This window comes from Balaenoptera acutorostrata, chromosome 2 (genome assembly GCF_949987535.1).
Source record: "Balaenoptera acutorostrata chromosome 2, mBalAcu1.1, whole genome shotgun sequence".
Lineage (NCBI taxonomy): Eukaryota > Metazoa > Chordata > Mammalia > Artiodactyla > Balaenopteridae > Balaenoptera > Balaenoptera acutorostrata.
Window position 1 is genome coordinate 115,976,856 of NC_080065.1, and position 23,757 is coordinate 116,000,612.

Genomic DNA, 23,757 nt, shown 5'->3' on the forward strand with positions numbered 1-23,757 from the left:
CTTTCTCAGTATCAAAGAAACATTTTATGAAAACATGTTCCCTGTGAAGTCATTATACCTCAAGATTACACAGTCCCATTCATTTTTCTTTTAGAAGTGTAATCCCACTTTCCTTAATTTAGCTTTCTTTTTTATGCATCATGATATTTACACTATGGGGAAGTATTTCTTATATTTATTACAGAAAGTAAGTATTAATAGTAACTAGTTACTTGGAATATGTGCTATGCAAATTTAAAATTATTACATACCTTATTCCTTTTATTTATAGAAACTAATTTTCTTTTATAAAACCAACTTATGTATACCTTTATAATAAAAATGTAGATAAGCACATTATAGTTTAAAAATAGGTAATTTAATAAACTCAATGAGAAAGATTTGTCTCTCCATTTAATATAAAACTAATTGGAAGGCAAAAAAATACTTTATATGGAAAACACAGTCAGTTGATTTTTGTTTACATGAAAATATTATTTTTCAGACATTGTCTCTGTATGGATGAGTAAAAAAATCATATTTTAAATAAAGATGGAAAATTATTATATTTTATCTGATGCTTTATTGCCTTAACATCACATAGAAAGTTTTAACAAACCTTTTATGTCCCTCCATTCAAGTTTTCATTGATTCTGCTGTGAAGGTACAGTCCTCACATAGCAGCCTGCCCATTCCTGATCCAAGACAGTAAAATATGCTCAGGTGACCTACATGCTCAAGAATTGATTTAATATTTTATTTATAATATAGGCATTTGTTCTGGTTAAAGGGGAGTTAATCGTAGATATCTGCACCCTCTCTGTTAGAATAAGTGGAATCTTAGATCTTTTCATTAATTGACATAAAAGAAGAGATAAACAAAGGGAACTCCAAGTCTTGTAGGATATAACTTTATGGTCACCATATTTACATTAACTTTTGGCAATACATTTGAATTTTAGACTGACAGTTGCCCATCACTAACTTCAGAATCTGTATGAAAAAAATAATTTCTACATTTTTTCCTAGCATTAGAAAATGTTATCTTCTAAAGGAATACTGTTTCAGAATGTTGACTTTATATTTTGCTAAGCAATTACATAGAATTTACTTTATTTTGGAATTTCAGTCTTTAAAGGAGCTATTTAAACAACATTTATTTTAAAGGTGGCATTGATTTAATCCTAACCCTGACCCTAACCCTAACCCTGAGTCTTATTTAAAGGAATAATGGAAAATTTCTTTACCAAGGAATATATTAAATAGTATCTGTTAATAAATTTAGTAAAGATAAGTATACAATTAAATTATATATAAGCATTTTAACATTAGGGTGTGTTCTACATTTTCTGGACACTGAGTAGGTAGATTGGGGCGCAGCCAAACTAGGGCTTTCCAGGTCGGGTTTTAGGTTACTTGAAATGTCCAACTATGCTACTGTTCACATTATATGGAAAAATTAATCTATTCCACTCTGGGTTGGCATTCACATAAAGGTGAGATTTCACATCTGGTCATAGAATAAACTATGAAACCCATCAGTAATTATGTTTCCATATTTCTTTTATAAGAACGATCTACAACAGAATTTTCTTAAAATTTTGAATTTTCTTTGCTAAACTTTCCATAGCTTTTAGGATTTTGTTTGACTTTTCCTCCTAACAAAAGTTCTTGCAGAGTTAACAGCGCTGTTACAGAAACATGTTCACAATTTTTGAGTTTGAATAAATGAAGCATCATGATGGAATGTTATCTTTTAAAACTGATAAACAGGCTTGCAGATCTTGTAGGAAGAGAATTGGACAAAAATATTACAATTATAGGTTGTATAGCGTGTAGCTATTCTTGACTATGAATTACATTATTTGAAAATCTAGGAATCTTCTAGTATTCTTTACTGCTGAATTAAAGTCTACTTTCTCTGTTTATATATTAAGCATAATATATAATTAAGCATATATTAAGCATAATATTGGCAAGAGGGAGGAGAGGGAAGGAGGGGGAGACAGAGAGAGAGACAGAGAGAGATAGAGAGAGGTATAAACTTGAATTTGGGTTTGAGTCACCAGTCTACCTACCACTCATTAGTTTCATTGTCTTTTTAAAATTACTTCTCTGAGCCTTGTTTAATTCAATTGAAAGCAGAGATTGTAATGGTGTCTGCCTCATAGATTTTGTAGAAGATTAAGTGAAATGGTGAAATGATCCATGTAAAGTTCTACATAGTATTTGGCACGTAGTAAATTGTCAATGGGAGTTAGCTATTATTGTCATAATGCTGAATAGATCATGTATGATATTACATATAACATGGATTCATCAGTTTTATTCATTTACTAATTATTATTAATGAGTGATTCATCTATATCAAAAAGTCAGATGAAATAAAATTTTTTCCAATGAAGAATACAAGTGTAAGGTTTTTTTGGCAAAGAACAAGAAACGAGTATGTTTCAGTATTTTAGAACTATGAGGAATCCAGTATTGGTAAAACATAAAACATGGATGACTTTCAGACATGCACTACAAATATTTGCTTCAGTCTTTGAGTATCATATTAAATAACTGATCTTGAGACTGTGGAAAATATTATTTAACAAGTGATTATTTAATATATGTATTGAAGGAATCTCAAACAGATCAGACTCTATCTACATTAAAAAAAAATACTGTATGGATTTCTAGATTAGCCCCCTTTCCTGAGTTTCATTGGAATTTTCGGTGGAAAAGGAAGTCAGTAGTATCTCATTCTGCAGTCAATTCACAGGACCACCCTGGAACTTGTCTCTCAAGGCAGCTGGAACCCCCTCCTGATGTTTCCCAGGTGTTTCAGGAAGTGCTATGTATCAATAGCTTCCGTTCTTCCTCACGATAAGGTCCTGGTGGTCTGGAAAAATATGTCTTGCTTGTTGGCCCCTTGCTCTGTTTCTTCCTCTGTCATCTCTATCTACTTTTCCTTTCTTCTGTCATTAATGATCATTAAAATACATTACAAATACATTTTGATATGCATTGTTTCTCATCACGTTCTCAGTAAATTAATTGCTCATGACAGGCCAACCTTGATATTCCAAGACATGACACATAGGGCCCAGGAATGGCTTGACTTCTTCTGAATAAAGAGGGCTTTGGTTGCTGATGGGTCTCAGACAGACTGGTTCTCTCTGTACCTGAGACCACTGGAGAGTCAGAATTGAGATTCTTCCTTCCCCTAGAGGTAGAAACATCTAGTTTTCAAGGACATATGACAGATGTTCATAATCAACAGACTTCGTGGGTTGCTGTTATACTCATTTATATCTCAACTGTATAAGTATAGATGACTAACTGAAGCATGATCATGAAAAATTATTCTATGCTTTACACTCTGTGAGTGTTAGAATTTATTGGCGCCTACTGTTGGCTAAGTTCACATTTTTGGTTGAGCTCTATCTTGGCTACTGCTTTTCTAGTTATCTGAGCTACAATCTGGCAGCTTGGGAGGCTGCATATGGCTCTTCAATGTTGTTTGGCACGTGGGGTGTTTTAAGGTTTTCTTGATTTTGTTTTTTGATGCCATTAGCAGAGGCAGGCAGTCTTGAGTCCCTTCATGACCTATTGTTGTGCACCAGCCTCTCCTTGCATGTTTAATTTAACTGCCTGGACCAGGTAGGCATAAGAGTGTTGATATTTTGAGTCAGATAATCCACGTGTTGCAAATTTCATTAAAATATTCTCTAGGAAATGAAGTAATTTTCTAGTGAGAATGAGTTGTGTATTTTAAATAGTTTACAGACACTTAGTTTTTTCAAAGTTGGCTGTTTAGAGTTGTAAATCGTATAATGCAGTTACACTTTCTTTGTTATAGGTATTTTTAGTAAATTACTAGACTAGTGAGGAGTAGAAAGTTCTCACTGTTGAAAAATTATTTGTTTCATTTTCATTCACACAATTCATTTTCATTCTGTGTCTTAGCAGAATTGGAAGTTCCTTTTCTTTGGTTTTTGTTTTAATGAGATCACTTACATTAAAGCATTAAAATAATTTCAATGATTCTTCTTCTCCCTGTGAGGGAGTTTTGCATTTCATCCATCTAAGAGTCATTTTCATAAATAGTGTGTATTTATCTTTTAATGTTAGCAGTTAAAAGGAGCCAAAAAATATGTATCTTTATTTTGTCTAATTAAATGTTGTTTCAAAGAAAACAGAGTTCCATGTTGATGGAAATATTTCTCTGTGGTTTAAAAAATCATTTCTTATGACTAAACAGATTTTTAATAGATTTCTTAAAGAGTTAATTTTACACCAGAATGTCTTATGTCTAATCTTGGCCCCCTAAAGGCTATAAACACCCTAGAAAATTCCATTATTTCACAAAAGGATATATTCTGGAAGTGTTTCCCTGGGCTTGTAATACCAGAGAACTATACCATAAAAAAATGTAGCTACATATAAATTCTTTGTAACATAACCATTAAGGTTAAAATATCTGTCCCATTCTTATAGGGCTGTTACACATCCTTCTTAGCTTCTTTCTGTTACTTATGAGCTTCCCTTTTCTGTAATGCTAATTTTACTGTATCATGAACATGGTTTATGCCCCTAAAGTATATTAATATCTGTGGAAAAAGTATGTCTGGGATTTTTACCTAAAATTCAGTCTTTCAAAAATTCAGTCTTTTCTTGGTTCTAATTCAGTCATATTTAGTTTTTAACTTAACTAAGAGCAGTGAGCTTCTCACACCTACTCTTCCCATCCCCATTCCACTTGTCAGATGAAATCATCCCGCATTGATTTTATGAAATCTCTTTTCTGCCACACTGCTTCCTTCATTGTACAAAATAAAATTGCATTGTGAGTTGAAGGACAAACTTGGTACAGTTTCTCCATGTTTTGTAGTCTTAGCTAGTCTGTTTTCATTGTTAACTAATGCCTTACCACCTGAATTCTGACAATGTGTGTTTTCCAACAGTTGTGAAAAATGCAAAGTTTGGAAGATGCTTCCATGCAATTTGAAATGAGTTCCATGATAACATAAACACTCATATTAGTTAAAAACTTTGAATACTCTTCCTCCTTAATTGATCAAAAGTATTCTAATTTCCTGAAAAAATTCCAAGTCAGTTTTCTACTTCCACTTCCTTTGTCTTGGTTTCCAAAAAGCTATGTGAGAAACATTCATTTCAATCTCTTTTCTAGCTAGTGAATTAATGAATTAGTGCTCAACATACAAAAAAATGTAATCTATCATATAACTATACTGCATTTTACTTTGACTATAGCATGTTACTTCTTTTGCACAAAATATATTAAAAGTAACTTTTAATAAGGTGTTTAAGCTAAACATAAACTTCATTAAAATAAAATCAGTGTCTTGAATCATATGAGTCATTATTTGATATTATTGAGCAATAGGAAAACATGTAAACTGAAAAATTGAGGGGTTGCAGTTCCTCAGAATTCTCATGCTCTTTTCATTTACTGTCCTATTAAACAATACTCTAGATAAGGCTTAACCACAAATAAATCAGTTTGAGTCATGACATACATTTAATGTTAGCCTGTCTTGCAAAGGTGTTGGACATTTATAGTACAAAAAGCATGTTACAAGTTTCTAAATTAACTGAATCAAAATAATATATTTATTTAAAAAATTCAGCCGGCATTGTTTTGGGAACTAACAAATGAAATGGATTTCTTAATTTTCTGAGATTTTAAAATCTTCACTCACCATTTATAATTTTCAAAGCTGTATCCCTCATTCTTCACAGTCAGTGGTAGCTGAACTCTTCATTATCCCTTTCTGTTTCATTCATTTTTATTGTAGAGCTATTTATTTATAGAGTAGATGGTTTAAAGAAATATACAGATTAATAAAAGAAACATACAATAAAATTAAATTAAATTAAAATGGGAAGAAATAAGGGAAAAAGGAAGACATATAGAAAAATAAGAAAAAAAAAAGGAAAAATACATGTTGAGTTCCTTTTATCCTGGCATTAAAGAGAACCCTAGCTTGACTTGATCCTAAGACCTGGGAGAAATCTTCCCCATGGAGCAGACAGGGATTCTGAGGGATCACATACTCAGCACCACTTCTTTGATAAGTAGAATAGCATGATTTGCTTGGCTGTTTCTAATAAATTCCCTCAATATAAACCAAGACTGTAATGCAGAAGGGCAATTCTTCAGGAGGAATTCTACTTGGAGACAGTACAATTATGGTCAGGTACACCATTGTTTGATAACTTCCGTGATTGTATTTTAAAATTCAGAATACTTTTCAGAGAGCCGTCTATAGGTATTACTTCTCAGGCAAATGTTTTATATTAGGTTGGCCAACAGGAAATTTGAATTATGCATATTCTCTGGTGAAAACCCAGAGTGTAGCCATTGTGTCCTTGATTAAGGGAAGATCTGTGGTTGTGCTTTGCTCGGCAAGAGGAAGGTAGAGACACCAGCTACAAATGGAGAAATCAAACCAGATCATGGACCAGATGGTGACCCCCACCTGAGGAGCCCTGAGTCAGGCCCAAGAGAATTCCTAACAACTCAGCCTTGAGTTATCAGTGTGGTTACCTAGCTTTTGAGCTAATTATTAGAAGTGTCTTTTTTTCATAAATTTAATAATTATACTTATTATATAAGTTATATAAATAATTATGTATTTATTAAATTTACTATATAATTTAATTTTAATGTAAATTTTGCATGCACAGATTAAAATATTTAAAGATCAACATTTTAACGATGAAACAATGTTTTAATAATCTAATAGTCTATTATACAAACATAAATTTTAAATGAAATAAGGTCATTTAATATTCATGATGAGTATCTTAAAATGTGAAAAAAAGTATAGGGTGAAAATAAATTGACGTATTCTGCTTTAGAATTCAATCATCTCACATCTTAAAAGCCAGTTGATTTCATTTGCTCAAATACATTTATTGAGCACGTCCTATCAGCAGTGGACACACAGACCTTCCTTTTTCTCATGGAGCCCCCAGGGAGGAGAACTCAGGCTTCTAACCAATCTCTGCTTTCACATCTGATACAGAGTTGGGTTTCCCATCTCTGTCATCCTTCTCAATCTTTTTCCTTCTAAGTCATGAAAGCTCCAGTTGGGTCCAACATTGGTGCCTGTCTTGGAACTAGGATCAAATGATTCTTATTTTAATTTTCTTAAGTGAGCATCTTCCTCTCGTTTGTATTACTGTCTCCTGAAGAGGAGAAAACCAAAGACGTGTTTAGTAATTTTATGGCATATTAATATATTTTGTGCTGGTTATATAGCACAGATCACCAGGATTTTGTTTTTTAATTAAGTCTGGAACTATACTACCTGGCTTCAAATCCCAGCTCTGCCATTCACGAGCTGAATGGCCTTAGTTAGTCAAGTTACTTAACTTCTCAGTGCCTTAGTTTCCTCATCTGTCGAATGGATATAACAACAGTACTTACCTCACAACACTGTTGTGAAGATTAAATGAGTTAATGTATATAGCAGCACTCAGAATAATGCCCGGCAGTGTTAAGCATTCTGTAACTGTTAGTTATTTTTGCAGAAGCAGAACGGCATAAAATAGTGCCAACTTTACAGAGCCATGGCGAGGAATAAAAAGGTCAATGTATTAGAAGCCCTTAGAATAATGCTTGACATGTACTAATTCCTATATAACTGTTAACTATTATTAATATTTTCCAATTTACAATGTTCATATTCTTTTTTTCCTCTCATGGGAAAGAAATAATGCTGACTGGAAAGCATTTATTGCAACTGCCTTCTGAAAGCTGGGCTTTGCTGTAGTAGGGAGGGTGCTGATTCAGTGGTTCCTGCCCTGACTGCGCAATGGAGTCCCCTGGGGGACTTTGAAAAAATTCTGATGGTGGAACCCATCCCTGACTCATTATATCAGAGTCTTTTACAGGTGAGGCCTGTAGCATGGGTAGTGTTAAAAACTTCCCAGGTGATTCTAATGTGGCTCTAGGGTTTAGACCTTTGTATAAATTATTTTTTATTAATTTTCTGTTTTCAAATATCCAGTCCATTCTTAACTATTCCATAAATGTTATATTTTCCTTTTGGGAAAAATTATAGGAAAGGAATCAGCACTTCTGCATTTCTTTCTATGTCTATTACTCATCTGTTCCAAAGAGTTAGTCACTGGATTTAAAGACAATGAATATAAAGCCATCACTCACAATTGTATGTTTCCTCATAGTCTGATTTTCATGGTTCGTATATCACTTTTTTTAAACATTTTTTTTAAATCAATTTTTTTTTTAATTACACTATACTAGGTGTGCTTTATTTATTTATTTATGGCTGTGTTGGGTCTTCGTTTCTGTGCGAGGGCTTTCTCTAGTTGTGGCAAGCGGGGGCCACTCTTCATCACGGTGCGCGGGCCTCTCACTATCGCGGCCTCTCTTGCTGCGGAGCACAGGCTCCAGATGCGCAGGCTCAGTAATTGTGGCTCACGGGCCCAGTTGCTCCGTGGCATGTGGGATCTTCCCAGACCAGGGCTCGAACCCGTGTCCCCTGCATTGGCAGGCAGACTCTCAACCACTGTGCCACCAGGGACGCCCTATCACTTTTTTGTTTTAGAAAAATACAAGATTGATTATAAAACATTTTTAGAAAAAAATACATTGTTTATTCATGCAAGGCTTAAGGTGTTAACTGATGGTTTTATTTATTACATTTGAATAACTATATAGTAATAGAGCTCTTAAAATATAGGTGGAATGTTTTCATTGACTTGTTTGCTTTAACAATGACTTTTTGAATTGGAGCTCAAAAGGAAAACAAGTATCAGTGATCCATTTCATTGAGTACAGAAACCAAAACTTACTTAAAAACTTAAATGAATAACTTTGATTTCAACCAGTTATTCTCAAATATTTCCTTGTCCACTGCTATAGCTGACTGCTATAATGGAGGGAAGTATAAGATACATAGGAATGTGAGGGAAGAAGTTCCCAAGGAGAACAGGAAAATGCAGTGCTTCCTCCAAACTAGAAGTAATGCACAGGGACATTGCCAGGTGAGTGGGGATACATGGGAAGGCAAAAGTGGAAGAATAGCATGATAGCAAATAGTGTGTTTGATTCAAGCATATCTGGTGGCAGGAGACATGAGGCTCAAAAGCTGCTGGTAGACCTTGATTGTGAAAGGCCCTGTATGTCATCCTCAAAGGTTTAGAGTATACCTTGTAGATCAGTGATTCTTAGAATTAGTGGGGGTGATGTAATTGGTTTAGATCCACTTATTATGGAGCCCATGAATAGTATGTTAAAGACCTTTCTGGGTGATTCTAATGAGCAGTCAGAGTGAAAAATCTGTTCAATATTGGGGAGCTTTGAAGAATTCTTCATAGGTAACCATGATCAGATCACCCTTTAGTGGCTGGAGCACGGAAGGATGGATTGGATGCTCTTGTGCCTAGGGATAGTGACACAAGACAGTTAGGAGGCTATTGCCCCAGACCAAGTGAGAGATGAGTCTTGATCAAAGAGTCAAAGTGGAAGTGGAGGTGAGGAGAAGGAATTGAGAGGTAGTGAGGAGAGAGAATTGACCAAAGTAGGTGATTGGTGAGATGTAAGGGTGGAATGGGGGAAAATTTAAGGTGACTCCTAGGTTTTGGACTCAGGTGATAGTATTATAATATTCCTAGCAATAGGGAATAATGGAAGAAGAGTAGTTTTCGGTGATTGGTGTATTTGAGGCATGGGCAGAGAAGAAATGACTTCTATTTTGGGTACATTGAGTCTCACTCATCATTCATTTATTCAGCAAATACTTACTGAGCACCTGATACTCCAGGCACTTTTCTAGGCGCAGGAGTTATAGCAGTCAAAAAGAAAGAACAAATAGACAAAAGTCCTTGCTTTATTTTCTAGAGGGGAAAGACGATCAATAAGCAGGGGAGGGGCTAAGGGATGCAGGATGATGGGTGTGCAGTTTTAAATAGGATTGTTTGGTGGGCCTCACTGAGAAGATGATATTTGAGCCATGCAGATATCTGAGGGAGAAGCCTTCCAGCCAAAAACAGTAGGTGGACAAGTCCCCAGGAAAATGTATTTGGCAGGTCAAGAACTAGCCAGAAGGCAAGAGAAACTAGAGTTGAGAAGGTGCTGGGAGAGTAGTAAAATGTGAGATCAGAGAGGAAAAGGGGTGAGAGATGATGGGTCAGGTATCATATATGGCTTTGTAGCCCTTTGTAAATACTTGAAAAGTGAGGCCCACATAGCTTGAACAACTTTCCCAGATTATATAGGCAGGAGTATTGCTCTCTTGTATTATCAGACTGCATGTTGATTATATACATACCAATTATGTGTATTATATCATATTTAGTATAAATGTATGTCTGTATACATAAAACATTTCTTAATGTATGAGCTTGTGAAGACATTTAATGGGGAGTCACAGGGGTGCTTTATTACTAACAGGCCAGTAAGTGGATAATGAGCATAAAGCATAATAAATGTTAAGTTATGAATTTGGACTTCCATTTATTGTGTGATTTACCAGATCTTTTATGCAATATTTTATGTCATTGTGTAGATTTTTGCAATAAGACTGGAAAACAAATTTTGGGTCATTAAAGCATATAGCATGGAACTTTATCGTATAGTATTATTTGGCAGTGGATCAAGTTCTTTTCCTTGAAAATTTAGTTGACAATTTTAGATAGCAGTTTATTGCATATTTGTATGACATCATTTGTTTTACCTGGAGGTTATTCTTTTTTTTTTTTTAAAGGAAGGTTTTTTACTTTATTTATTTATTTATTTATTTATTTATGGCTGTGTTGGGTCTTCGTTTCTGTGCGAGGGCTTTCTCCAGTTGTGGCAAGCGGGGGCCACTCTTCATCGCGGTGCGCGGGCCTCTCACTATCGCGGCCTCTCTTGTTGCGGAGCACAGGCTCCAGATGCGCAGGCTCAGTAATTGTGGCTCACGGGCCCAGTTGCTCCGCGGCATGTGGGATCCTCCCAGACCAGGGCTCGAACCCGTGTCCCCTGCATTGGCAGGCGGATTCTCAACCACTGCACCACCAGGGAAGCCCCTGGAGGTTGTTCTTATAGAATTATTTTATAACACTTATGTCTGAAATGGCTTTAGATCAATGTTCCACATCTCTTAGGATACGTCTTCCTTTGTCAAACTGGAGTTTCAGATTTATGAACATATAATTCTGTTTTGTGTCTTAATTAATTGCACTGTAGGTGCTTCTGCTACAAGTAGATTTATAGCAGGATAATTTTAGATTAATTACGTAGCATATAAATCCATCATCCCCATATAATTGCTTACATTAAGATACATGTGTTTACCTTATGGTTGTTTAAAATTCTGCATTTCTTGTATTTAACCTGTGTCTTGTCTTGGTTTCCCTTTTTTAAATTAAATATTCTTAAAGATTTACGAAGTTGTGGTCAAATTACAGAAAGAATATCTCCTAACTTTGGAAAGTCTGTATAGAGACCCACCACAGTCAAATAATCTTTGTTAATCAGTATTTGTTCTTCTGACAATGTATTTTATAAGTAGTGCTTGTGAATGTTTATTTTCATTGGTTGTAAGTGTGTAACTGATGATTACTTTTGCTAGTATACACATTTGTTACACATGCATTACCTTATTTATATATTCAATCGAGTAAATTGTACATAGGGATTGTCAATCAATTGTAAAAATAATTTCAAGTCCATTATAATTGATTTGTTTTTTCATTTAAAGAGCATTTAACAGTATACCATAAATTAATTTTTTGAAACCTAAACAATATAATGAATGGCATTGTGTTAATTGAAACACATAATCATTATAATATAATTATGATAGTTCTATAATAAAACAAAATTCTTGAATCAGACCCTATAAATGTAGGCATTTTCAATGAGGTCCTGTGAGTCCATAATTTAAATAAATTTTATTTTTCCATCCTTTTTTCTACCTAACTTCTAATTTTCTTAATCTTAACTAAATTTTAATTTTCTGTCCTTTATTTCCCTAATATTTCTTTGTTTTCTAGAGTTCATAGTGTTCAGATGGTATTATCAGATTTCATTCCACCTCAGTCCAGTTTTAGATTGATTCCTTAGCTTACAAAATACAACCACAATGACCTAATATTCTGGACACATTATGAAGCTTCACTACACTTTTCTTGTAAAACTAAATTGCTAGATTAAGAGAGAAAATATGACATCTTATTTCCGTTTTGACACTTTTAACAAAGTGTCACATGAAGTAAGTTTTGTGTTCATAGATGCGAATAGAAACCTAGCAAACACTCTCAAAATAGTCAAGGCTTAAAAAACTTAAATCTCATTTGAATTAGACCAAAGTTCCATTTTGTCAAATACATCATTTTGAAGAATTGCTTGAAACAGTTGATAATGAGTGTAATTGATTTTACCAAATTTGACAAGACAGTTGTAAAATGTGTCTGAAAATACTGGAAGATCTGTTCCATTGCTTTCCAGGTGTTATTGTATAGCAGGTATCAGTTTTGTGTAAAGTCTGTAAGTAATAATACTGACAATTCCTGCTTATGTAAAACATTTGTGCTTTTATTTTTTAAAGAGCCCCTGCTTTCATCTTATTCTTTGTCCAAAGGTAGATTTGTGATTGAAAACACTATGTGAAAAAAATATTTTTGGGGATTTGAGTGATGAATTCCTTTTTTGGTTTTCTGTTTCACCATCCTAGTTTTAAATTTCAGTTTATATGCATGTGTTGATGGGAAATAAGCACAGCCATCCTCCACAATTCCTGGGTAAGATGAATCAAGAGTGACATTAGTGGCATAGGATTCTTATGGCCAATTTATATATACTTATAGTCACAGATTTTAGAGTATTAGAAAATTGTGAATACCTTTTTTGTTGGCATATTTGCCATGTTATTTTTTTCTGTAGAATAGAACTACTAATGTGGCTTGGCCAAATTAATCTAGATCTGGATTGAATAGATTTTCTCTTATTTTAAAAATTGGTTGGTAGTGCTGGCATCATTTTATACAGCTGTTTTGATCAGATTTTTTCTTAATGCTATACTCACTATTGAAGTAAATTTGGATGTGTCTCTGGATCATTTTAATAGTTAAGGTATATAGCTTGTGGAGAAAATGGAAGCCAAAACAAGAACTTATCGTAGTGTAAAAAGCAGTGTAGACAACCTGATCAAATGCTGATCTGAAGCCTGGTGTGGTTTTATTAATTTCTACTCCATCTCGTTATGAATAAATATGCTAGGAAATGTCTGAAATGTTTAGTATTTTATGATGTTTATGATAAATAATCTAAGCTTTTAAACTTTTCTGGGTATATAATATAATCAAATTAAGCATCAAATTGATTTATATTTATATATAGCTGTAAAAATAAACAATTGATCATTAGTTACGTAGCAAGCACTGTACTGGGCTGTAAGGCAGAATGAGTGAGATGAAATTTCCTTTGTCTTATGCTAGAAGTGGACAACAGGCTCAGAGCAGTTTAGTAACTTGCCCAAGGTCACACAGCTAGAGAGCTGTCAGAGTTTAGCTTCAAACTCTGGTTTATTTGATTCCAAAGACCGTGTTTTTTTTTGAAATGTTACATTCACCTTCTGCCTGAGGATTCAAAGAATGACATTTCATTTTTATTTTAAATCTGTGATGTCAGATTGGAATTGACAAGTTCAAATATATTCAATATAAGGAAATTGGAAAGAAAAGAGGTAGGCTACAAAGGTCAGACAGTAAAGACCCAGAATGGAGAGGTGCTGCTTTAGTTTTAGCATTCTCTCTACTAGACGGGCTTACCTGTTAGTGATAGAGTCTCTTAATCTTTCTGGAAGAGATCTGTGAAGAGTAAATTAAAGGGACCAAAATTGTTAGAGTTCTTCCAGTCCTTAGCATTTATGTTTACAAGAAAAATATCTAACATTAAAGTTGTCGTTTTCAATAGAAACAGAATATCGTATATTTTACTCTACCTCAGGGCAAGATTAAAAATGTAGGCTGTCAGTTTTATCTAAATTGTTTTCTAGCTGTACTATTTAGAAACGAAGTACACATGGGTGTATATATCACACTAGAATTTCAATTATTGGGGTATATTCTGAGAGCTCATTTTATCTTAAGAATATTTCTTGTTCTGATAATTAGTTTATGTTAGAATGAAGATTTCTCATTTACTTCTCAGAAAAACACACACATAGAGGTAATTTCTCAAAAATAGTGAAATATATTTTTTCAAAAAGAGCAAAACTTTGTAGAAACCCTTACTGTTTCAGAGATTTTTAACGTGAGTGTTTCATAGTTATTAGTTTCTAGGAGTGACTTTTACATGGACTTACATTGTTAATAAAATCCTCCTGAAAATCCCTACAGGTAAATGGGGTTATTACCATACTTATTAGAATTATCACAGTAAGTGGGCTTGCGCTGAGTGCCAGCCATATGCTTAGTTGTAGACAGAATATGAAAATAAAGATGGTGCTTCAGATAACAGCTTTAGAAAGCTACAGCTACTTCTTGAGTTTAAACAAAATGTAAAGTTATACAGTAGAAATATCAGGATATTAGATCATATCAGAATGAGTGTATCTGAAGCACTTACCAAGTATAAGATTCCATGTATTGTTCTTCCCATGAAGAGTTTAGAGTGTAGTGGGAAAAGAAAGAGCGAAATGAGAATGTTAATAGTGTGGAAGTGAGCATGGAATTGATGAGTTGTATGTAGACAAGCACTGTAAATGTTTAAAAGGAGCATCGTTGGGGGCTATAAAGTCTAGGCAGGAAGGCTTCATGGAGAAGTTGACCTTAACTTTAAAGAGTAGGTAGGTCAGTTCTCTAGGCATAGGGAAGGGTTGAGCCAAGATGGGCTGTGCATTATACCCTGAGGGCATGGTGTGGGCAGGCTGGCCTCCCCTAGGTCAAAGCTGTAGAAGAGGGGGTCACAGCACAAAAGAAGGAAACAGAGATTTTGACTGTGTCGATGTCTACCTAAGAGCCGAACTGTTGCCAGAAAGACACAGACAAGAGATGACAGATGGACCCTGAAAAGTATGAATGACCGTCCTCTTTTACCGCTGGGTATAGAGGATCTCTTCTGGCCTCTCAATTAGAGTAAAGTCTTGGAATTCTGGAAACCCTTATGCCACTAGGTTAACTTCATGTACTCTGAAAACAGCTTTATTCAAATTCCTGTGCAATGTGCCTCAGTCTTTCCAATCCAGTTCATTTTGAAATGCCTCTATCTGAGCCTCCATGATATTATTAAAACCTGCCTGTAATGCTATTTTTAGGCTCATATATCATGCTAACTGAAAAAAAATTTTTTTTTTCATTTTGACTAATCCACTGAAAACAGCTTCTGATTGTGCAGCTTTGCAAATAATTTAAAACATGTATATTTGTGAGGAGTATATCTAGCCTGAAATTGTGGCTATATTCTCATTTATTAATGTTCTATAACTATTTGTGGGCAAACTGACTTCTTAGTCTTGCTTTGTGGGTATCAACTGATTGGCAGGGCTGATTTCTTCCAGCATAGCTGTAAATGAGGCCTTTTAAAAAAAGATACTCATTAATTGTTGTCTCAAATTTTAATTAAGGAAATCATTAAGTGCTTAATAAATTGTACCTGGGCTCTTAATATTTTTAGTTTTTTAAATTATTTTCTACTAACCTTTCTCTAAGGAAACACTTACCAGTTTAATGCTATAAATATTGGAGTAGATGTGTAAAAGCTATTTTACAAGTTATCGTGTCAGATAAGAATGTGTTTAACTAAAGAAGACAGAAAACTTGGCCACAGTGGCTTTTGTTTGTCTATTTTCCAGAATGTGTAGGTGAGTCAGCCCTGACTAAGTAGATACTGAATAATGCATCATGATCCCCTGCTTTTCCTCTCTTTTTGGTCTGCTTTTCCTTAGAGTGTTGAATCTGTTCTCATGCATATAGATTTCAAGCATTTTAAAGAAACTAATCCTAGTTCCAGGTAGGAAAGGGGAAGACTTTCTACTGACGTGAGTTTAGTCCTTTTTTCAAGGATGGAAGTCTTCCCCATAGATCTCTGCCTACATATCCCTGGTTCGAATTATGTCATATAGCCATCTATGACTGCAGGAGAGGTGGGTAAATTGAGTACATCCAGCTTCCATAGCCAGAAGAAAGAAAAGGAGAAGGAGCTTGGGAATAGGTGTTAATGAATCTAACCCTATATTAGGGTTCTCCAGGGAAACAGAACCAATAGGATATATGTCTGTCTATCTACCTATCTATCTATTCATCTCTCTGGAGAGAGAGAGAGAGAGAGATTTTAAGGAATTGGTTCACGGATGTGGAGGCCAATAAGTCCAAAATCTACAGGGAACACTGGCAGGCTGGAAATTCTGGAAGGGGTTGATGTTGCAGCTCAAATCTGAAAGCAGTCTGGAGGCAGGATTCCTTTCTCTTTGGCTCTTTGGGGGACCTCATTCTTGTCTCTGAGAGCCTTCAACTGATTGGATGAGGCCCACCCACACTGTGAAGGGTAATTTGCTTTACTCAGAGTTTACTGATTTAAATGTTAATCACATCTAAAAAAATACCTTCATAACAATATTATAGACTGTTGTTTGACCAAACAGCTGGGCATCATAGCCTAGCCAAGTTGACACATAAAATTAACCATCATCTCTACATAATTTACTAAGATTTGATAATATCCAATGGTTTAGAACCTTTGCAACTCAAGTCCTGCCTCAGCTTCAGTGGGTTGACATCTTTCGTGTTGTAGTTTGTGTACATGAAATGCAATAGTTTTTCTGTGTATTCCAGGAAATTCTCTTTGCTAATTCTGAAATGGATTTAAAAGACTAATATTAATTTAAAGAGGAATCTTAAAAAAAGATTTATTGAGATTTCTTAGGCTCTTACGTAGTTCTAAGGTGGTAAATGACATATCATTTTAAACAGTAAGTTTACTTTTACCTAAATGACCAGAGAATGTTAGGAGGGATAGTAGAATGTTGACTGGCTTGGAAATGAGGAGACCTAGGTATTTATATTATCTCTGACATTAATTACTTTATCACCTTGCCTTTCTGAGTCACCTATAAAAGAGGACTAATAATAGATTTTGTACCTTTCCTATTGGATTGTGACAGTTACATGAGATAATGGATCTAAAAGTGCTTTATGAACTATAGAGTGATAAAAATATATAAAGAGACACTAAAATATAAAGATAAATGTCTCATAACAACCTCCTCTGTGATTGGAGGATGACATGGCTTATGGGCTGTCAAATGAAGGTTAGGGCTGAATGCAGAGTCAGAAATGATCTGGTCCAAACTGATAGACTAAGCTCCAGCCTAGAGGACCTCAAAGGAACATCCATTCCATGACATTTGATTCTGTGGAAAGCAATAGGAGGCCATTCCCTGGCAGAATGAGGAATGTTTTGAAATTAACATCAGGATGTTGGACTTGGTAGCATGACAGCTGTTTCAATCCATGCTTCTTCAAATCTCTCCTTTGGAAATGCACAACAATTATTCAACTAATGCTAGAAAAATATAATTTAAGAAATATTTCATTTTAATAACAAAATTCTACAGCTAAATATTAAAAAAAAAAACTAAATAGAGAAGGGAGTAACAGAAGAGTTTACCTAATGTTGTCTTTAATAAGAACAGCCTTTAGTCTTGAGTGATGTTACTTAAGTTAATTTTTCTTGTATGTAGAATAATTAGGCACAACTAAAAGTCATTGACGATTTCTTAATTTGGTGAGCCATCATTTCAAGCATATCAAAATCAAGTAAACTTCCAAAAATAGGTGATAATAAATCTACCCATGGAATGGGATTTCTATAACTCTAACTACCATTTATCATTAATCTCTGACTTCTTTCATATAATTTTAAATGTCTTTGGGAGAATGATTTTGAATGTGTTTGTATATGATATCAACTTATTTATGAGACTTAGAATGTGTACCTAGCAGTTTAATTCCTCTAAAAATATTGATTTTGAAACTCTTAAACAGTAGCTTTTAACACGTTTTCTTGATGTTCATGTGAAATGGACACTTAAAATATCAAGGTTGGTTTCAAGTTTTCAGTGTTGGTTATTTGTAGTATATCCATTGTCCTGGTAATTTCACTTTCAGCCAGTTATCCTAAGGAAAGCAGAGATGACTTTAGACTTGCCAGTGATATTTAATGTGTGAGACAACATAAGGGATAGAGAGAATGGTTAAACTACTGTGCACCCTATGACAATTATAGACAGCCATCAAAAATGATTTTCTATGTTCACTATCCATGAAACTGTAAAATACTTATGACATTTCTATGTGAAAAGAATGGGCTAAAAATGGAGGATAAATCATTACCTCAATTCAACACATAAATTATATACTGCAGTATAATTAGGACTTTAGGGACAATACATTGCACTCTGTTATTCCTCATAAGGATATATTAATATGTAAAATACTGTGGATACTCTGCTTAATGAAATTCAGAGTGCTTCTTCATGTGGGGAAATGAAAAAACAAGCAAACATGGTGGGTTTATTGCTAGGTAATGGGCATATAGTCAATATAAACGAATTCATTTGAATTTAATACAATAGGCACTATCATACGTTATTCAGTAATGAAGCTCCATGATTACAATAGTCTTTTAGTAAGATAACTGAAGCGCAGTATATGGAAAATTCTAGAGGAGTAACTGGATTTGAAAAGGTGGATAAGAAGCTTTTGTTTGTCATCCAGAATGAGCTGTTCACTTCGAGTGTGAGAAAAGGCTCAGTGTTGGTTCTTGGAAACATAAAATTAAACTTAGATATTTTACCTTTTTTTCAAAAAAATAATACTGACATCTTTTTATTTCCAATAAAGGTCTGATATAAATAAGAGCTGAGTGAAGAGAAGCGATGGGAAAACAGGTTGCTTTAAGAGGCTTAGCTTTGACAACTGGAAAGAGCTTCGCTGTTAACAACCTACTCGGGAACATAATTGTACAAACTTAGGGTCATGTAGTTTAAAGGTGGTGCTTAGAAATACAGAAAGAAATTCTTACTCATAATAAGAATTAGACCCTCACATTACATGAATCATACTGGGCTGGGCTATAAAAAGAAGACAAACTACTAAAAAGAGCTGTCTTAATTACTGTGCTAAGAAGTACGTTTCTAGTAAAGATAAAATTTCCTTAGTTGCAACATGTTTTTTTCCTGTGCAGTTACTTCTTTTTTTATTGTGAGAAAATTTTAATGTAAATATTCATTTTTCTGAGGTAGACTTTCTAAAATATTTTGAGCAGTCCCTTTAATGTTTACGTAATCTCTTTCTGATCACAGCCATGAAAGATGTTGTCTTATTATGTGTCATTTTTCCTCCTTGTATTCACGTATCTATGTGATATATGAGGTAAGAAAATCAAAGAAGATTTTTATTAATTTTTGGCAATCTGTATCTTTATTCTGTCCCTAAATTAGACTCATTGCATAGCCTTACCTCAGAGCACTCATATTTTGTGCCAAATAAATAAGGACAGACATTACTCTTGAGGCCACTCTGTCATTCATCCAATTAAAAGGTTGGTTCTTAACAACCTATCATTTGGACAAGATATTCATTTGACACAGTTTGCATTTTCAGAGTTCATTCATGCGCAACATTGATAACAAATAGCTGCATAAGGGAAATTCTCCACAAGCAGAATTGGTTGAATAAAAAGGAAGAATAGATGGAAAAGAAAACCTAAAATTATTTGGCTTAGAAATGAGATGGGGATACTCTTTGATTGATTGATTGATTTTTTTACTAAATTCTGAGTTGATCACGTGGAAATATTGCATTTTTAAAGTAAATGTTATAACACAGCATTTGCAGCTCTCAAATTCTAAACTGAAGTGGCCACATTCAGGTACTGACTTACATAACTCGTAAATCACTGGCTGCTGTTTAGACAGTATTCATCTGCAAACTTGGTGCAGGAAAGTGTCCTGTTCAATACTTTTTAAAAGCAGATTGCTGCAAAGAAGTTTCTGACTACACAGATCTGGGAATAGGAGACAACTTCTTATTTGTTGATTCAGAAGACAATTTTTGGGAAAACAGTAACTTGAAGGTTTAAAAAAATCAGGATTTCAAAGCTCTAGTAAAGTACTATTAATTAAAAAATAATCTATATTTTAAAAAAGATAATCTATATCCATATTCTTTTTAACCATTAATTAAATAATACATATGTCCTTATGTAAAATTTTGGGAAAACTTGATGAACTTTATAAAATTCTTTAAAGGATAAAAAGATATTACAATTCTAAATCAAACCCACATTTGGAGGAAATGATTGACTTTTGGTTCTACATACCATACAAAAGGTCAAGCACTTTTTTTTTTTTTAATTTATTTATTTTTGGCTGTGTTGGGTCTTCGTTTCTGTGCGAGGGCTTTCTCTAGGTGCGGCGAGCGGGGGCCACTCTTCATCGCGGTGCGCGGGCCTCTCACTATCGCGGCTTCTGTTATTGCGGAGCACAGGCTCCAGAGGCGCAGGCTCAGTAGTTGTGGCTCACGGGCCTAGTTGCTCCGCGGCATGTGGGGTCTTCCCAGACCAGGGCTCGAACCCGTGTTCCCTGCATCAGCAGGCAGATTCTCAACCACTGCGCCACCAGGGAAGCCCTGGTCGAGCACTTTTGCATGGCATATCAGTCGGGATTCTTGGTTGAAGGCAGAAGTACCACCTCTGGATAGTTTATACAGAAGCGGCCTTATTAAAGGACCTTGGGCATTTCAGAAAATTCTGGCAGAGCCTGAGAAGCAGGTTGAGGCTAGGCTGCCAGGGACAGGCCCAGAATTACGCTCCAGCCCCTCTCTGGTGTGATGTCAGATGCCGCTGTGGCTGAGCATACAGCAGACCTCACTCTCCAGACACTGCCCCCTGGGGCCACAAGAAAGTAGTGCAGCTGCCTTAGCAGCCACCACCCTTGCCGGGAAGCAACCTGCACTGCTTATGCTTCTTCGTGTCACTAGATTACTGTGTCAGGTGGGGCTGATGGGAAAATCCCTGGGCAGATTTCTGTACCCTCGCTCTAAGGAAGCTTGTGAAGGTGGCTATGTTCCATTTCTTGCTTCTTGGACAGACTAACATGGAGGATTCCTCAAACATAAGAATGGAATATAGATGATGAGAGTCCAGAAAAAAATTAAAATGTATATGGCATGCAAGGTCCTCAGCTATCAGCTTCATAGCTTACTCTGTTCCACCCTTACGTTCACCCACATACCCTGCATTCTGGCCATAGACTCTTCAGCATCCCTTAAAATTTTCTGACACTGTGAAAAAAAAGATCAAATTTTTTGATTTCACAAAATCTTCCTTTTTTTCCCTAGGAAGAAATATCATCCTTCATTTTGAGTTCTCTCTCTTGCTTTCACTTTTGTTCTGTTTTTGGTTTCTGTCTCATTCCCTTGAGTGGAAAGTTCTTCCACATGAGGTGCCACGTTTCAGTCATTTTGTGGAGCTTCAAGTCATACTGATCAAGAGGCTGTATTCACTGGTACATTCTTTTAACTCTAGTCAAAAGAGTTGTTAATGTGACTCTTTAAGACCTTAATTTTGTAATATTTGTATAAGAATTTACAATTTTACTTATTTCTCCAAACACTGTTTTGCATACAGCTTCAGGTATTATCTCTACATATAATTTGAAAAATAAAACAAACCTAGAAGTTAACATACTTTGAATTTTTCTCTCCAAATAATAATGTATACTGTTAAGACAAGTTGCTTTGTATTAAAAACCAAGTCTGCCTACCTGCTTGTTTAAATGTAGGTTCAGTGATATTGGCAGACTATCATATAAAGAATTTTTCAGATTAAAAATAAAAGACAAAACACAAACCTAGAATATTGCTAAATGAAGACTTGGAATATGGAAAGTCTTACTCTATCTGAATGATGCTTTGAACTTATTCCATGTAGTGAGTGGACTTATATTTGAGTGATTTATTATTACAGTGATTGTGGACTTACATTTGAGACATGAATAATCTTCACTGGTATTGAAAATGATAGGCTGAAAATCAAGGTGCTCATAGTTTTTTAATGTAGAGCCTGTAATATCAATTAACATGGAAAATCTTTTTGTAAGTACTGTCTCAAAATGAGATGATAAAGCCTGGGGATATGAAGACATAAAGATCAAGCATATCTGAAGTTTTGTTTATTCTATTTCCTATCATGGTGGCAGATATTATTCTCATTCACTGGGGGCCTTTTTCTGTTATCTGATTTATAGAACTATTAAAGAAAGTATGATCTTGATACATTATCTTAGATTCTAAGTAGTTTATGCTAAGCAAATTATAATACCATTGAAAGGGTCCTTTAAAGGCTCAACATTAAATAGAAATGTTCTAAATTCCTTTTGCCAGTTGGGGTTACTTTAGTCCTTGAGGACATGGGGGAATATATTCTCACTACCTACAGCACCACACATTGTCTCTGGACAAGGTATGAGAGCTGTAAACCCATTTTCTAGATCTAAAGGAATGTGAGAGTGGTATGTTGCTTGCTTTTGAAAAAAGAAAACGAACTCTGTTTACTACAGATGTAAGATGCATTTCTGATCATTGAGTTATTTAAGATGTGAGGAATCTTTTTTTGACTCTTGCTAACTGAACTCATTTTTAGCACTTTTGGTGATAGCTTATATGTGAATCAGAAATTGAAGTTTTTCAGAGGAAGTAGTTGTCTAAAGTATGTCATTAGACTTTTGTAAAAATTTTAGTTTTAGGAGTATAATCTTTAGATACTATGTTAACCTTTATCAAAATACACTGAGAACAAATCCATACATAAGTAATTCTATGTAGATTCTTAAAAATGGAAAAATATGCTTGGGGGGTGGAATTACATGAAGTTGACCTTGTTTCTCTTTGTATAAACTCTGCTTTAAAAATTTCACTTTTATAAAAAAACGCTGCAGGACATATCCTTATGTGTATATGTATATATGTATATGATATATATTTATTATATACAATGTACAGATCAATGTGAGAGTATTTTTGTATGGATGACATATATATGTATATTACATACATTATATCTATTACATATATATTCATTTACCTAAATAGTAATTATAGATATATATATATCAATATACAATATGTCTGTAATTGTATATTTGTCCCCCCACACATATACACAAACACACAGCTTTAGTAGTAGACAGATTTGTACCAGTGCCTTGATTATGATTTTTTTTTTTTAAATATTAGCTATATTGTCAGTGCCCTTTCCAATTAGACTTTTTCTTTTTTTTTTTTTTAATTAATTTATTTATTTATGGCTGCGTTGGGTCTTCGTTTCTGTGCGAGGGCTTTCTCTAGTTGCGGCAAGTGGGGGCCACTCTTCATCGTGGTGCGTGGGCCTCTCACTATCACGGCCTCTCTCATTGGGAGCACAGGCTCCAGACGCGCAGGCTCAGTAGTTGTGGCTCACGGGCCTAGTTGCTCCGCGGCAGGTGGGATCTTCCCAGACCAGGGCTCGAACCTGTGTCCCCTGCATTGGCAGGCAGATTCCCAACCACTGCGCCACCAGGGAAGCCCTTGATTATGATTTTTATACCATGTTTCTTAGTGAAGCTTTTCCAAACTTTTGAATGCATCACTTTTGATACAGCAAGGCCCATTTAAATTCTAATAATGTGAATACTAGGTCATAAAACCCATCTAACATGTGAATATTACCAGAGAATAACATTCACTGAAACTGTAAGAACACTGTTACTT

The 23,757-nt window shown here is 34.8% G+C and overlaps 1 protein-coding gene across 1 annotated transcript in view; it reads left to right on the plus strand.

The window, feature by feature from the left end:
* CHSY3 (chondroitin sulfate synthase 3) overlaps positions 1-23,757 on the plus strand; it is a 297,839-nt gene that overhangs the window by 5,697 nt on the left and 268,385 nt on the right. The window lies entirely within an intron of this gene.